Source organism: Rhineura floridana, chromosome 12, assembly GCF_030035675.1.
Source record: "Rhineura floridana isolate rRhiFlo1 chromosome 12, rRhiFlo1.hap2, whole genome shotgun sequence".
NCBI classification, from domain to species: domain Eukaryota; kingdom Metazoa; phylum Chordata; class Lepidosauria; order Squamata; family Rhineuridae; genus Rhineura; species Rhineura floridana.
In genome coordinates, this window is record NC_084491.1 from 28,690,785 (window position 1) to 28,707,436 (window position 16,652).

The following is a 16,652-nucleotide window of genomic DNA, read 5'->3' on the forward strand; positions in this document are numbered from 1 at the left end:
AGAGCATGATACTCTCCTTCAGACTACAAGACCCGAACTACTTGATATTTATCCAGAGTGTTTTAAAGCCACACAGCACAGCTGGGTGACTAATCCCCATGCAGGGGCAAGTGCTCCTGCTGCAGCTTACAACAAATTACTTACATTGTACAGTTACTACTAATGGTAATGCTGTATTCATCCTATCAGGGCCGGCCCCAGGCATGCCGGGGCCCTTGGGTACCAGCCTGCCCTGGGCCCCTCTCCTCTCCACCTCCACGATCCACAGAACTTAAGCATCCGCAGACCGCAAGACAGGAGCTTCCACGCCACCCGCCATCCCCCCGCTATCCCCACGCTTCACCTACGTTTCCATTGTTTTTTGTGGCGCGCGCAGATTTGCCATCAATCAAGATGGCAGCCGAGGTTTCCCTAAGGGGCTGAAGCCTCTGCCGCCATCTTTGTTGATGGCAGCAATGCATGCGTGTAGCTGATCGTGGAAGGAGAGCAGAAGAGGGTCCCCTGTAGCTCCAGGGGCCCTCGGGCCAGTGCCCCTCCTGGCCACCCCTTAGAACCAGCCCTGCATCTTATTATATTATTTGATAAGAATTTGTTCATCCACATATTTTTATGTATAGCTGTCCTCATGTTTTCTTATTGCATTTGTTTATACCTGGAAAAATCCAAATCTTCACAACCCTAAAGGCCCCAGCATTTTCAAATTAGAGACAGCAATGTATCAGGGGCAGGTATTAGGGGGGGAAAGCAGATGAGGTGTGGGGGCTTGCACAGAGAAAAGGACAGAGTACATAGATGTTAAAAAGTACTGGACTCAAAATATAAAACTCATTGTATGTACTTAGGAATCTACACCATAACCTTCGGTACCGGGATAGGGCGCCTGTAGCCCTTCAGATGTTGTTGGACTACAAATCCCATCATCGCTTGTCCACTGGCCATGTTCCCTTTCTCTGTTTCAGTGCAACTATCAGGACCACTAAAGCCAACTCCATGTTTGAAGGGACCCTGGGCAAAGTGTTTTCTGGAGTCCCCTGCCATCCTTTATCTGGGTGTAGTGCTACAAATAGCACTGGACAACTGGGTCATTTAATTTCCTACAAAGACAAGCTGAGAGCTGAAGTTTTATAACTATTGTGTTTTGCTGTTTGCTTTTTTGTTTTTGTTTGGGTTTAATGACGTGTTGTTTTATTTAAATTTATAAATTGCTGCAATACGTTTTTATGCAATAACAGTATATGAATACTTTGGAATGCATGAATGAAATTTGTTTTCATGCAGCTGTTCCATGCTTTCCTCCCTTTTGTGGTGTAATATGGAGACCCCAAACCAAACAGGGTAAAAATGATGATCAACATCCACCTTTCCTCCTCCTACCCCATCATCCCTGTCCTTGCTTGGTTTACCATCTGATTAAGAATTCTGGAGAACTCCAAAGGTTGTTAGGGATGGAAAAATCTGTCAATTTCACATTCTTTCCAATCTTTAATCCCGTTCTCCATGTTCCTGCAGCAATTTGCAATTTTTTATTTTTTTTAAAAAATCCTCATAAAAATTCTCCAGTATTTTAGTGTGATTTTCTCCTAATAAACACATTTGTGTAGGCAGTTTTGACTAATGAACACAATGTTGCAAACAATTTCTTGTCATAATGTATTTTTGCATGGAAGTTCCACTCATATTCTTTTTAATGCACACTTTCCCCTAATATATGGATTTTTGTAAACATTGGTTGGCAAACTGCATCACAGAATTGGAGTACCAGCGAATTTCGAAGGATTGCTGTGTTTTAGTTCTCGTGTTGTTTTGGAAAGCGCAGATGAGATTTGATAGATTCGGCTTCAAATGCAAACTGAATCGAGATTCTCGCCCATCCCTAACTTAGCTTGCATACTAGTTTTTAACATTTTGGATGACCTAATAAAGGCATTGCCCTAATATTGATTTTTGGTTTCTTGTTCAATCTTATTGGCCAACACTCCTACTTTTGCTTTTTTTGGGGGGGGGGGGACACTGTGATGACTACTGTATAGTCTATCTAGCCATAGAGATATAGATGTACTGCCCTCAAGTCGATTCCGACTTATGGCGACCCTATGAAGAGGGTTTTCATGAGGCCAAGAGACAGTGACTGGCCCAAGGTCACCCAGTGACCTTCACGGCTACGTGGGGAATTCGAACCCTCGTCTCCCAGGTCGTAGTCCAACACCTAACCACTACACCACACTGGCTCTAGACATAGCTATTTTAAACCATCCTCACACACAATGTTCAGATTCCGGGTTCAATTTGAACATCAATTTTTAGCCGCCCATATTTCTCACTTCCTCTCTGGAGAAGGAAAAAAAAGTATATTTAAAAAGAGGAATCAGGATATTTCGTCTTCACACAATTGGATTGTCACTCTTCACTTTTCCTATGTCTATGTTTCTTCACACCAAACAGCCTGAATTGCTGCTTCCGATCAACGAAAAGAAAGAAAGGAAGTACAGAAGATAAAGGCCGGCAGAAGGGAAAGGACGCTCTAGCCCCATTTCTTTTGTGCTTAGGGGGAGAACAAGAGAGAGGCAGAGAGATGCTGTTGCTTCCTGCCTGTTGTTTTGCTGCTCTTGCCGATTACATCGTCTTGGAAGGTAAGTCTTTTTGCCTTTCGATCTAAAGTCTTGAAGGGGAGGGGGCAGGAAACCGACGTGCTCACTGAGGTAGCCCACGAGGGGTTTGGTCAGTTTCAGCGGGTAAAGGAGGAAACGCTGTTGCTAGGTCGGCTGCTAACAATAGTTTCTTCCAGAATCCTAACAGAGGCTGGCAGGGACGCTTTACAAAGGTTTCTGTTGTATGGATTGTGTTCGCCCGCTTGGCTTCTTCCTGAAGCTGAAATGCAGTAGCCTGATCTCTTAAAATCCAATTAATATTTGATCTTTTTTGCTGATCCCCTATAATCTGATATTGGTGTGCTTAGCTCCATTCGCCTTCAGGCTGATCCTAACATCTCCATCCTAAATGTACTTACTCCGAAGGTAGCTTAATTCTTTAATTCCCCCCCGAGCTTTACTTCCACTTAAGTGCGTTTGGGGCGTTTGGGGCTGTATCCTAAACTAGTTTCAGTCTGAATACTGGCACCTTAACTGGTTTGTAGGATATTTCTGTTTTCTTTTGCATTTAATTGATACTTAATATAAAATAGCATTGTGTTACATTATAGTGCAGCATTTTCCTATAACTGTATTTTCCAAGCATAGGTCTGTCGAGTCTCTCTGGATAAATACACACAATTTATTTTGGAATTTATGCAATAGATTGCGATCAACCCATGATTTAAGCCGCAATCTTTTTCTATATATTTCAAAGCTTATACATCCAATCCTTAATTGTTGTAGTGTTCACATCCTTCCATATTTTATTATAATAATAACAATAAAGTGCAGGGAGACAGACTGGTAAACCATCAAGTTGTGTCCTTTGTGGTTTGTCATTGCAAGCTTTCCGTGTGTGCTCAGGGACCCATTTAGCATCACATTCATGGCTTAAATGAAGCCTTTGAGGATCCTAGCCTGTTTTCCAATTTGAACAGACATGGCTTCCTCTAACGAATCCTGGGGACTGTAGTTTATTAAGGGTGCAGAGAGGTGTTCGGAGATCTCTATACTCACAGAGGCACAATTTTCAGAGTTGTTTTACAAACTACAGTATAGTTCCCAGGATTGTTTGGGGGAAGCCATGACTGTTTAAAGTGTAATAAATGTCTGGTGTGGATGTGGCCAGGAACAGCTTTGGTTTAAATTTGGGTGGGAGACTACACCTGTCAGCTGTAGAATAAAAAGGTAGGGAAACCCCCTAAAATAATGATATTGTGAACAATGTTTTCCTTTTGGAAGGGAAAGGGGCTTTCCCTCTGCCCAGTGCCCAGCCAGCTCCCCCTCTTCCTCCTTCTCCTCCTCCTTGACTCTCTGTCCCCCCATGGTCAGTTTCACCTATCCTAAGCATGATTGCAGGGGAGTAAATCCCATTTAACTCAATTAGCATGCAAATGATCAATCCATTCTTTGCAAACTTGCATAGGATCCCATTTCTTACCTCCCAGATTAAAAAGCAGAGAAAATCACTAATAGGCAAAAACCCCTTGTGGTGTAAGAACGTACCTGTAGCCCACAAATATTTCTATCAAACTTTAAAAAGCAGGAAAATTGGGCAGTTATAGACAATGTACCAGGGAAGCAGGAGATCTGACCGCCTCTCTGATATTGTACTGCCCTACAAATTTGTCAAAATGCAAACATAATTTGGGTTGGTCTTTCAGAGGCCAATCCATTTCCTGTGTAGCTTAGGAACATAGAAAGATGACATATGCCAATTCAGATCAACAGTTCATCTAGCTCAGTATTATCTGTTCTGACTGGCAGCAGCTCTCTAGGGTTTCAGGCGGGGGTCTCTCCCAGCCATACTTCAAGTACGCCAAGGTACCTGCTGGTGAAGGGTGGGTAATTAATTTAATAATAATGCTGGAGATTGAATCTGGGACCTTCTGCAAGGAAGGCAGATGCTCTACCACTGATCTGTCCTCACAGGTCGATCCAAAACTTTAGGCTTCCTTCTCTCCCCTAGTCTTGCCCCACATTTGCTCTCTGTAAGAAACCACAAATACGCAGATAAATGTGGATAAGCATGTCCATCTGAGTCCTGCTCAGATGGCCATGTTGGTATTGTTGTTATGTGCCTTCAAGTCGATTAAGACTTATGGCGACCCTATGAATCAGTGACCTTCAAGAGCATCTGTCATGAACCACCCTGTTCAGATCTTGTAAGTTCAGGTCTGTGGCTTCCTTTATGGATTCAATCCATCTCTTGTTTGGCCTTCCTCTTCTTCCACTCCCTTCTGTTTTTCTCAGCATTATTGTCTTTTCTAGTGAATCATGTCTTCTCATTATGTTTTCAAAGTATGATAACCTCAGTTTGGCCATAGTTCTTTCTAAAGAACGCTGGTGGAGATGTGATAGATGTAGGCTTGTAAATAGCCACTTGCCTTGCCACCTGAGTAAAAGGTAACCAGGGAGACCACCAGCGTAACACAAACCCTGAATGTAGATTACCATGAGCAAATGTGCTAGTAACTTTTGTGAATTTGTTTGCAAGCCAGGGTGACTCACCCTCTCCTCCATGTAAGCCTTTCTACTCTCTGTCCAACTGGTAAGGTGCTTTATAAAAATGAATGTGTTTTGGCACAGGAATTAATAGTTGCTATGGGAAAGATGCAAGTAACCTAGTGGAAATGAGAGGAAAGGGCCTTGTTTGGATTTATGCTTCCCATCATTGTTTCAGTGCAGTAAAATGACTTCATTATGAAGAACATGTTTTCATTCATTCTTCTTTTTTTAAAATCTAGTTTAACACCAGCTTCATCTACCTGTGAGAACAGCTTCTCCTCCTAGAAAGGTAAAGGTATGCTGGGACTTGTGAGTTTTATTTTTATTTTATTTTTAAAACAAATGTAGGAAAATGAGCTGGAGCTTTCAGCTTTGGAAAAGAAGCAACACTTTTTCTGATGGGCGTCTCAGATGTTTTGTTTCCCAACTCATATTTGGAAACATGTGTAAGCAAGTGACCAGAGAATTTTACCCCCTGATGTGCATCTCTGCAATGTAGCAGTGGACAGGAGTGAGTCTGAAAGCTCCTCATGCATCTTGGGGTCTTCCAAACTAAATCAGAGACTCCCCCATCAGCCCCAGCCAGCACAGCCAATGAACAAGAATGATGAGTTTTAATCCAATATATGGAGTGGCACAAGTTCCTCACCCTGAACTAAGTAGTACCTGCATAAAAACTTATCCTATGTCTCCGGTAATGGCATAAGGAGGTAGTTATCTGTATCCCACTACATCCGATTAAATCCATTCTCCTCTGTCCCACCTCCACTTCTCCAGATTACCAAGAGCCTGCCTGAGAGTGATAGTTATTGCAGGCAATGATACGGGGCAGAAAATTTTCATAAATTCATTAGTAACAAAGAATGGATGCAAATTGCAAATACAATATTAGGCAACATTGGCAGATTCAAAGTTTTGAGTGCTGCTTGTTAAATGCAACTAACATAAATATGTCCAGTTAGATCACTCTCAAGGGCATCAGAATGTTTTCCAATGCAAATCACCCTAATTTGCATAGGGAAATTGTCCAGTTCAAAAATTTCCAAGAAAACCCACATCACAGATTGCAGGATGGTGGCTACCCAAGTAAGATTTTAAACCACTGTGTGGCTCCTGACTGAGTTAGCCCACGTTAAGGTACATTGCCTTTGCCAGCTTTCATCTGCTTCTCTGTGATGTGTTTTTTTCAAATGCCAATAGGGTAATGTAATGTATGAGGCATTTCAAGGTATTTTAGATGTCCAGCTGAATTATGATTGTCCAGAAATTCTGAAGGAACATTAATTTTCATTCCAGTTTCCAGTACAAGGCAGCACTAGATTATAAGGCAGGGGTGGGGAACCTGTGGCTCTCCAGATGTTGTTGGGCTCTAACTCCCTTCAGTCTTCGCCAGCATGGCTAGTGGGCAGAGAGTTCTTAACAGTTGGATTTTCACAGCCTTCGCGTGTGGGAATGAAAGCTGAAAAGGGGAAATGCAGGGAGGTGTTTTGTTCACAACATTATGCAGAAGCCCTGCAAAAAGGGAGTGAACAAAGTGTGGCTGTGCCACAGGATGTGCCAAATGTCTGGGAAGACAAGAAACATTTGCCTAGTTTTGAAAGCTTTCTGCAGCAAAAGAGGCAAATTGGTTTTCTTTTAAAACTGGCTTTCCTCTTCAGCTGGGTGATAGTTTTTACTGCAGCCATTCAAAATATTTTCCATTTGCTTCCACCCTGCCTGCACATATGGCCATCTAGGATCATGACATAATACAGCATTTACCCTGGATGAACTGGCCTCTGCTCCCTTCTACCAAATTAGTAATAAAGTAAGCAGCCTCCCAAGCCTTTGAAATGTAGGCGTTTGAGCTCTAAGTGGCCGAAAGCTGATAAGTTCATTAAGTGTAGCCAGACTTATAGGTGCTTCTTGATCATTCAGCATTTCTGTTACCTTTGTTCACAGTTTTGCTGTACTTGCGATATTTCTAGAGTTCCTTTCTATGAAAATGTTCACAAGTCAGCCTTCCATGTATGCTTGCTGAGCTTTCCTGTATTAGTTTCAGACGGATCTTGTGAGAGGCTCCCACACAAGAACCATTGAAATAAATGGAGACTGCCCATAGCTGTGCTTGGTAGACTCATGTCTGTTGTTTGTGTTTAGTAGCTCACTTTGTATGTATGAACTATGAATAGGGATAGCAGAGAGATTTGATTCAGTTGCGATTTAATGGTGAACTTACCTAATTCCCACTTTCTAATATAATATGTGAACCAAAGCACAGCTATCTTTTGAAATCCACGTTTCTCTGGATTTTGCAGTACAGTTCTCCAGTCAAGTAATGTGTAAAAAAAAAAACTATATACTGGGGTAAGGTGTGTGTTAAAATGCATACATTTGTGAAAATAACATATAAAAATGCGTTGTTGGAGGCAGTAATGCTTCTGAATACCAGTTGCTAGAAACTGCAGGTGAGCTCTGTTGTGCTCAAGTCCTGCTTGCAGGCTTCTTAGGTTCTTATTGTAGTAAAAAAAATTGCTTTGCAAAACTCTTAATGTTAGGTGAAATTTCATTTGAACATGTATACACTAGGAGAACTGTGCGCTCAAATGCCGATGTATTTTCACGAGGAGTTTTTAAAAAGTTGCAGACTGTTGTAAACTATTGTGGAAATATTGGGAACTGAACTGAAGATTGGAAAAAATGAGAAAGTGAGAGAAACTGAAATTGACAGATTCACACCTCTCTAACTATGAAGTGTACCATGCCAATCTTTTCATCTGCTTCCTGGTTAAGGTGTGTGCATATAACAGTCACAATTCCCTTAAACTTGTTTGTGTGCTTGTGTAGTTACGCATGGGCATATTCCCTTTTATTTCTGTTTTCTCTGGACATTAAATACTATTCACTAATGGGCAAAAACCCCTTGCAGTTTAAGAACATACTTACTGCCAACAGATATTTCTATCAAACTTTAAAAAGCAAGGAAATTGGGCAGCTATAGCAAATGCACCAGCAGAGCAGGAGACCTGACCTCCTCTCTGAGGTATTGTACTGCCCTACAAATTAGTACAAATCCAAACACAATTTGGGTGGGTCTTTCATAGTCCAAACTACTTCCTGTGTAGTTTGAAGAACTTGATAACATGTGCCTCTGAGCATGTGGTGAGTGGTGGCAACACCTGCAATCAGGACTGCATCTCCAAAGATGGAGTATTATTTTTTTTATATGTTTACTTTGCTTCTTGCTGAGAGTTGTTAGGAGACTCTTATTCCCCTGACAGAGCTTCAGTGGCCAGAGGGGTTTAACAGCCAGTCCCTCTTCCTAGAGAATTCTGAGGATTGTAGTTCTGTGAGGGGAATAGGGCTTCTCCTAGCAACTCTCAGCACCCATCACAAACTACACTTCCCAGGATTCTTTAGGGGAAGCCATGACTGTTTAAAGTGGAATAAATGTCTGGTGTGGATGTGACCCCCTGATTAGCCAAGCCAAACAGCTGTTAGTCTGGCTTTTAGAACACTGACAGTTGGGTTCTTACTGAACATGCCTGTGCTTATCATAGACTCCAATGTTAATTTTCTGAAATTAATTAAAAATCAGCCATGCTTTTTTTTTTTTTTACTTTTAAACTGCAGAAGATGAAGGTCAGCGTTTGGGGCAAGGTCAGTAACAGGATTACAGGTACTTTGTGAACATGGCTGATTTTTAATTTCAACAAATTATGAGACACTGACTGAAAAAAGTCAAAGGGTCTGGATTTTTTTCTTCATTTTACACTTTGAACTCTGAATTCTCTTTGAGTGTTTTGTGTATCACCATGAAAACATAGAGGGTTTTTAGGCGAACGTTTCTGAGTTCAGGACTATACTCTTTGTACGATTTTGTTTTGAAATGAGTTTATGGCAAGTAGCAGAATGGCATGGGAGGTATTTTCAATTTAACATGGTGGAATGTGAAAAATCCATGCTGGCTATAATTTCCTCATTTGTATCGGCTTCAAGGCCAATTATGGATTCTTAGAAATCTACTTGGCTTCCGGTAAACTTACTTTTGTGGCTGGGAAATAATATGCTGTTTCTTCTGGTTGTGTAGAATATAATCTCTTTTATCAAGTTTGCTTCATGTTTTGGCTTGTTTAAAGCAGCCTCACTTTTTAGTTTCTGCAAGTTATTTCCTTGTTGTCCCAAACTTTTTGCATAGATCCCCCTGTCATAAAGAGTCTAATCCCATGACCTCATACAGCTGTGAACAAATGTATGAGAAAAAGTTTTATCTTCCTATTGACACTAATAATAACAATAATGGTGTGATAAGAATGTATAAGCTTGTATACAGAGTCAAATTTCCTGGGGCATTTATCCATTTGTTTATCGCATTTGGACCCCACCCACTCTCCAGGTAGTACAGAGTGGCAAAAATGGGTCTGTCCCATTTTATCCTCCCAACAACTCTGTGAGATAGTTTCATTTGAGAGTGTGACTTGTTTGAGCTTATCCAGGGCATTTTGTAGTTCAACAAGGATCAGAACCCAGGTCTCCCCGAGCAAAATCTAGCACTCTTTCTGCTACATTCTTTGGGGGAGACCATGGCGCAGTTTAAAGTGGTATGATACTGCTTTAAATGTATAGGGCAGATGGGGCCTAAGTTTCAAGGGGCAAGCCAGAGGTTGAAGTGACCTGAAGGGGAGGGAAACATGCCCCTTCTCTGCAAAATCAAGGGCTCTTTAATTCACCTGGACCCTTGCCCTTCTTGGCTAATAAAGCTAGCAGGACTGGAACAGCCGGCTGGGCCAGGGCAGTGATTAACGCTTCACTGCGAGAGGGAGTGGTCCCTGGTCGCCTGAAAGAGGCGACAGTAAGACCACTTCTGAAGAAACCATCTTTAGACCCGGAAAATTTTAACAACTATAGGCCAGTAGCTAATGTTCCATTCCTGGGCAAGGTCCTGGAACAAGTGGTTGCAAACCAGCTCCAGACACTCTTGGATGAAACCGATTTTCTGGATCCATTTCAGTCCGGCTTTAGACCCGGTTTTGGCACGGAGACAGCCTTGGTCGCACTGTATGATGACCTTTGTCGGGAGACAGACAGGGGGAGTGTGACTCTGCTGATTCTCCTTGATCTCTCAGCGGCTTTTGATACCATCGACCATGGTATCCTTCTGGGCCGACTCACTGATTTGGGAGTGGGCGGTATTGCGTGGCAGTGGTTCCGCTCCTACTTGGTGGGCCATCTCCAGAGGGTAGCGCTTGGGGAGCATTACTCGGCACCCTGGGACCTCCAGTATGGGGTTCCGCAGGGGTCAGTTCTGTCCCCCATGCTTTTTAATATCTATATGAAGCCACTGGGTGCGGTCATCAGGAGCTTTGGAGTGCGTTGCCATCAGTATGCTGATGACACGCAGCTCTATTTCTCCTTTTCATCTTCTACAGGTGAGTCTGTCGATGTGCTGAACCGATGCCTAGCTGCGACAATGGACTGGATGAGAGCTAACAAACTGAGGCTTAATCCAGACAAGACTGAGATGCTGCTGGTGGGTGGTTCTCCTGACCGGTTGGTGGATGTTCGACCTGTTCTGGATGGGGTTGCACTCCCCCTGAAGGAGCAGGTTCGTAGTTTGGGAGTCCTTCTGGAATCATCCCTGTCACTCGAGGCTCAGATAGCCTCGGTGGCAAAGGGTGCTTTTTACCAACTCAGGCTAGTGGCCCAACTACGCCCCTATCTGGACAGGGAGAACCTCGCTTCAGTAGTTCATGCGCTGGTAACCTCGAAACTAGATTACTGCAATGCACTCTACGTGGGGCTGCCTTTGAAGACGGTTCGGAAACTGCAGCTTGTGCAGAATGCAGCGGCCAGACTGTTAACGGGGACCAGACGGTCCGACCATATAACACCTGTTCTGGCCTGCTTGCATTGGCTACCTATATGTTTCCGGGCCAGGTTCAAAGTGCTGGTTCTAACCTACAAAGCCCTACACGGCACAGGACCACAATACCTGTTGGAACGCCTCCCCCGATATGAACCTGCCCGTACACTCCGCTCATCAACGAAGACCCTCCTCCGAGTGCCTACCCATAGGGAAGCTCAGAGAGCAGCAACACGAAAAAGGGCTTTTTCAGTGGTGGCCCCCGAACTGTGGAACAACCTCCCTGAGGAAATATGCCTGACGCCAACATTACTATCTTTTCGGCGCCAGGTTAAAACTTTTCTCTTCACCCAGGCATTTTAATTAGTTAGTATATGTTGGAACTGTTTTAATCTTAACATTTTAAATTTTAATGTTTTATATTGTTATATGTATATTGTATTTCTGATGTTGTTCTTGTTCTTGTAAACCACCCAGAGAGCTTTGGCTATGGGGCAGTCTATAAGTTTAATGAAATAAGTAAAATAAATAAATACACAGGGAAATATATTCAGGTACTTCAGCTCTTCACAGGTAAATGAATTGCAGAATACACTGAAAACACCAGCAACCTGGGAACGACTTGAGAGAATAAGTAATAAAATGTTGCGGAAACATCCTGGGATCTTTTTTTATCTGTTTTCAATTGTACAGAAGAATATAGGCACGTTGCAGGCATAAAGTGCTCAGGGAAAGTGGGCAAGCTGCCTCAGCCCCTTATCACTGAGCTACGGCCTTGAGGAAGGGTCATAGCGCAGTGGTAGAGTATCTATTTTCCATGCAGAGGGTCTCAGGTTCAGTCCCTGTCATCTCCAGGTGGGGCTGAGAATGTCCCCTGTCTGAAATCCTGGAGAGCTGTTGCCAGTCAGTGTAGACCACTGTTCTTCAGCCTTGGGTCGCCACATGTTGTTGGACTACAACTCCCATCTTCCTTGGCCATTGGCCAAGCTGGCTGGGGTTGATGGGAGTTGTAGTTCAACAACATCTGGGGGCCCAAGGTTGAAGAATAGTGATGTAAACAAAACTGAGCTACACGGACCAATGGTCTGGTCCAGTATAAAACTGCTTCCTGTGTTCCTGGCCCCACCCTTCCACCCCAACCTAATCATGTTGAGTGGGGAGGTCTGAAGGCTAAGCATTTGGCTAAACTTGCGTAGAGGCCTCCTTGGTATCAGGAACTCTGAAGATGCAGGAAGGCTTCTAAGCACACTGCCAGTCCATCTAGCTCAGTATCGTCTGTCTCTGTATAAGGCAGCTTATACTATTTTGAATGCATGAACTGGGCTTGTGTAAAACAGAATTGCTAGATAAGAACCCTGGGGCCCAGGTCAGAAATAAAGCTTAACCATGGTTTGTAGCATTAACCCTGGTTAAAACCCCACCCAAAGTACAATGAAACCACAATTTAACTTGCCAAGCTAAGTCCTCAGCCCAGAGAGTTGCTTGTCCCTTAGCAAGTAGGGAGGCTAGAGAGGCAGAGAAACTGCTTTAACTATGGTTTGTTCAGCACAGATACAGTGGTTTGTTCAGTGGTGAGCACCAATCACAACTTGTAAACCCACTTTAGAGCATGGTATTGCAAGTTAGTTTGTGGCAGTTCTTAACCATAGGTTAAGGCATTTAAAGGCAATCCTTAACCATGGTGAAGGAAAACAAGCTCTGGTTAAGTGCCATGTCTGCATAGGCCAAAATCAACAGCCTCTGAAATGTATTCACATATTTAAAAACATTTCTGTTCTCATTATCTGCCTGAAATATCAGGACAGCTAACAAAATAGATTAAAACAATAAAAACGGAGTAAGTAAAAGCTATAATACCAAATAAAACACATTAGATGAAGGATGAGGAACCTGTAGCTCTCAAGATGTTGTTGATGATTGGACTCAAATCTCTCCCTCCAAGCCAGCGTGCCCAATGGCCAAGGATGATGGGAGCTGTAGTCCAACAACTTTTGGAGGGTCACTGGTTCTCCATCCCTGCATTCAGTTAACAGCAGCAGAAAAGTAATCAAGAGTTTCCTTTTCTTCCCTCTCTGAATGCTCACCTAAATAAAACTTATTTGACTTTGTGCTGAAAAGATGGCCCTCCAAGGGACCTTGGGAGTCGTATCTAACTAACTTATACTCAGAGTAGACCCACTGAAATAATGGCCCATGTCTATTAATGTAAGTGAGGCTACTCTGAATAGGACTGCCATTGGATACTAGTCTGAATGTTTCAGAGCCTGGCTGGCACTATGGAGAAGGCCAACTCTGGATACACAGATACATCATTGTAGCAACTGAGAAGGTTATATGAGGGGAAATGATCTTGTGAAACAACATGTGGTCACATCTACAGCATACATTTAAAGCACATTTAAAACTCATGGCTTCCCCCAAAGAATGATGGGAACTGTAGTTTTGCCCCTCACAGAGCTACAGTTCCCTGCACCCTTAACAAACTACAGTTCCCAGGATTCTTTGTGAGAAGCCACGTACTTTAAATGTGCTTCAAATGTATGATGTAGATGTGCCTGTGTAATAAGCTCTTACAATAGAAGTGAGCAAGCAAACTTCGATGCCTCAGTCTTCAAGATAACTTCAGTTAGCAGGAGGTCCGTGGGAAAGGAGGGATAGGCCAAAACCTTTCAGGGAGAAGTGTAATGAACCTTTGCTGTGTTGTTTTTCTTTGCTGAGCGGCCACTGGCTCTTGAAAACTTGCTTTGTTTCCCCAGTATTCTCGGGAAAGAAGTGTGTTTGGTCTCAGTATAATTTCAGCGACACGTGACCTGGTTGAGGAGCTGATCCTTCTCACGCAATCTGCCCCATTCTCTGCTTGCCCAAAGAGCAGCCTTTTCTCCCCTGGCAACCACCTTGGAGAGTTGAGTTTCTTGACACAAGAATTAAGAGCTTCTTAACCGCAGTAATCCTTTGCCAATAATAGCCTTGACTGATGGGTAGCCGGATATAAAGGAGGACAAGGATCGCGCTCTTTGGACAGATGTGCAGAAGGGAGACTTTTGATCCATTCAACTTGCCCATAAGTCTATTCTACACATGCTGCCATATGTAAGGGTTAGACTCCTGAAGGAGTAGAATAGACAGTTGTCATTGAAGACTGCATTCTTGGGAGAAATCTCCCTCAAGTAGAGCAGATTGGTGCAGCGGAGAGGTAAGCTATGCTACAATCTTTCTCCCTATTGTGCTTGCTTTTTTTTTAAAAAAAGAAAAAAGTAGGGAATATTTGTTATTTATTACATTTAGATCCCGCCCTTCCTCCCAAGGAAGTCCAGGGCGACATTTACACGGAGCACTGAAATGTGGCACCTCCCATTTACAGTCTGAAGTAGTACCGTCTGTTCTACCACCTCATTCTAGATGGGTGATCCAGAAGACATTGTGTGCTTCGACTCTCAAAAAGTTTTTAATAAAGTCTTTTAAAGTAAGCAAGTCCTTTAATGGATTGGTAACTGGTTAAAGAACTGGAAGCAAATTAATGGGGGATGAGGCATATTAATGGCTATGTTCTATCACTGCTGAGAGGCAATATGCTTCTGAATACCAATTGCTGGAAACTGCAGGAGAGGAGAGTGCTGTTATACTCAGGTCCTGTTTGCAGGCTTCCTGCAGGCATCTGGTTGGCCACTATGAGAACAGGATGGTGGGCTAGATGGGCCACTGGCCTGATCCAGCAGACTCTTGTTATGTTCTTAAGCATATAATAGGAATATATGGAGAGTTATCACAATGGAGGGATGTAGAAAATAGAATTTTCCAAGGATCCTCATTGGAACTGGTGCAGTTTCGCTTGTTCATTAATGATCTGCTAGAGGTAGGAGTGAGCAATGAAGTGGCCTAGTTTGCTGATAACACCAAATTGTTCAGGGTGGTAAAAAAATGGGATTGTGAGGAACTCCAGAGGGATCTCTCAAAACTGGCTGAATGGGCAGTAAAATGGAAAATGCAGTTCAATGTAAGCAAGTGTAAAATAATGCAGGTTGGCACAATTCTTTCTCCCCCCCCCCCGGCCAACTTCACATAGATGATTTATTGGGCCTGAACTGACTATGACTGACAAGGAAAGAGATCTTGGAGTTGAGGTAGACAGCTTGGTGAAGAAGTCAACCCAGTGTGTGGCAGCTGTGGAAAAAAAGCCAGTTCTATGCTAGGAATCGTTAGGAAAGGGGTTTAAAATAAAACTGCCAATATCATAATGCCTCTATACAAATCTGTGGTATGAGTGAACTTGCAAAACTGTGCAGTTCTGGTTGCCTCCCTTCAAAATAACTGGAATTGCAGAACTGGAAAAGGTTCAGAAAATGGCTACCAATATGATCACAGGACTGGAACAACTTGGAAAAGGTGCAGCTTTTTTAGTTTAGGAAAAAAGGTGTGTAAGAGAGGATATAATAGTGGAGGAAGTAGACAGGGAGATTTTTTCTCTCCCCCTCTAATACTACTAAAACCTGGGGTCATCTAATGAAGCTTAATGATGGAAGATTCAGCACAGACAATAGGAAGTTCTTCACACAAAACTATGGCATTCACTGCCATGAGATAAAATAATAGCCACCAACTTGGAAGGTTTTAAAATGGTTTTAGATAAATTCATGGAGGATAAGGCTATAAATGGCTACTAGTTATAATGGTAGTGTACTACCTCCAGTGTCTGACGTGGTATGTCTTTGAATATATCAGTGGCTAAGGAGCACTAGTCTGGAGAGTGTTGTTGCATTCATGTTCTGCTTGTGGCCTTATTATAGGAATTTGGCTGGCCACCATGTGTACAGTATGCTGAACTAGATGGGCCTTAAGTCTTATCCAGCAGGCTGTTCTTCTTTTTTGTACGTTATTACAACCTGGCCATGCAGGATTGGGAAATCCTATATGCCAATTAGTGGAGCAGCCTATGATTTGCAAACCTGGGAAGGATCGCTCAGACTATAGTTTGCCAGTTTGGACATAAACTGCAAACTGTGGTTTGATTAAAGCAGGAAGTATTGAATTAAGCCCAGTGTACAAGAAGAAAGCCAAGGAATGAGAAGTGTACACGTGCAGCACTTTCATGATCCAACCATGATTTGAAGGATTGTCAGAATGCAGCCAGTGTCCCATTAGAGAGGGTCTGATACTTCATTATCAATACTTCCTGCAATGAAGATTCTAGTATATGAAGTGCTAATAGAAGGCTTGAGTTGTTATGGCCACCACATGTCAAGGAAGAGATGGGAATTGTTTCTTGGTCTGCTGTTTGAGAGCACCTGACCATAGTCAACTGTGAGTTTTCCAGGTATCCCTTAAAGCCTTCCTTGAGTTTAAAGTTCCAGTTCAGTCCTTCAGGTTATCATTATACAGCCACGAGAGTGCTTCCTTTCAAAACAAAACCTTGCAAAACTTATAGTCCTGAACTCAGAAACGCTTGCTTAACAACCCTCTAAATTTCCATGGCGATACACAAAACAGTCAGAGAGAATCCAGAGTTCAAAATATAAAAAGAGAAAGAGAAAAACCAGAGCCCTTTGGGACTATTTTCTGTCAGAGTTCTCATAATGTGTTGAAATTCATTAAAAATCAGCCATGTTCACAGAGTACCTGAAATCCTATTACTGACCTTGCCCCATACTCCGACCTTCATCTTCTGCAGTTTAAAA

General features: G+C 42.8%; 1 protein-coding gene across 7 annotated transcripts in view; it reads left to right on the plus strand.

Annotated features, from left to right (window-relative positions):
* Positions 1-2,456: 2,456 nt before the first annotated feature.
* The window catches only part of FAM118B (family with sequence similarity 118 member B), a 33,132-nt gene continuing 18,936 nt past the window's right edge, over positions 2,457-16,652 (plus strand). For 2 of the 7 annotated variants that reach the window (XM_061593026.1, XM_061593032.1), the window contains exons 1-2: positions 2,457-2,630; positions 5,378-5,427. The gene's annotated coding sequence lies outside the window, so the exon portion shown is untranslated. Of the gene's footprint in view, positions 2,631-2,735; positions 3,015-5,377; positions 5,448-16,652 lie in introns of those variants that run through there. The other 5 variants (XM_061593028.1, XM_061593027.1, XM_061593030.1 and 2 more) reach the window with 5 other exon arrangements.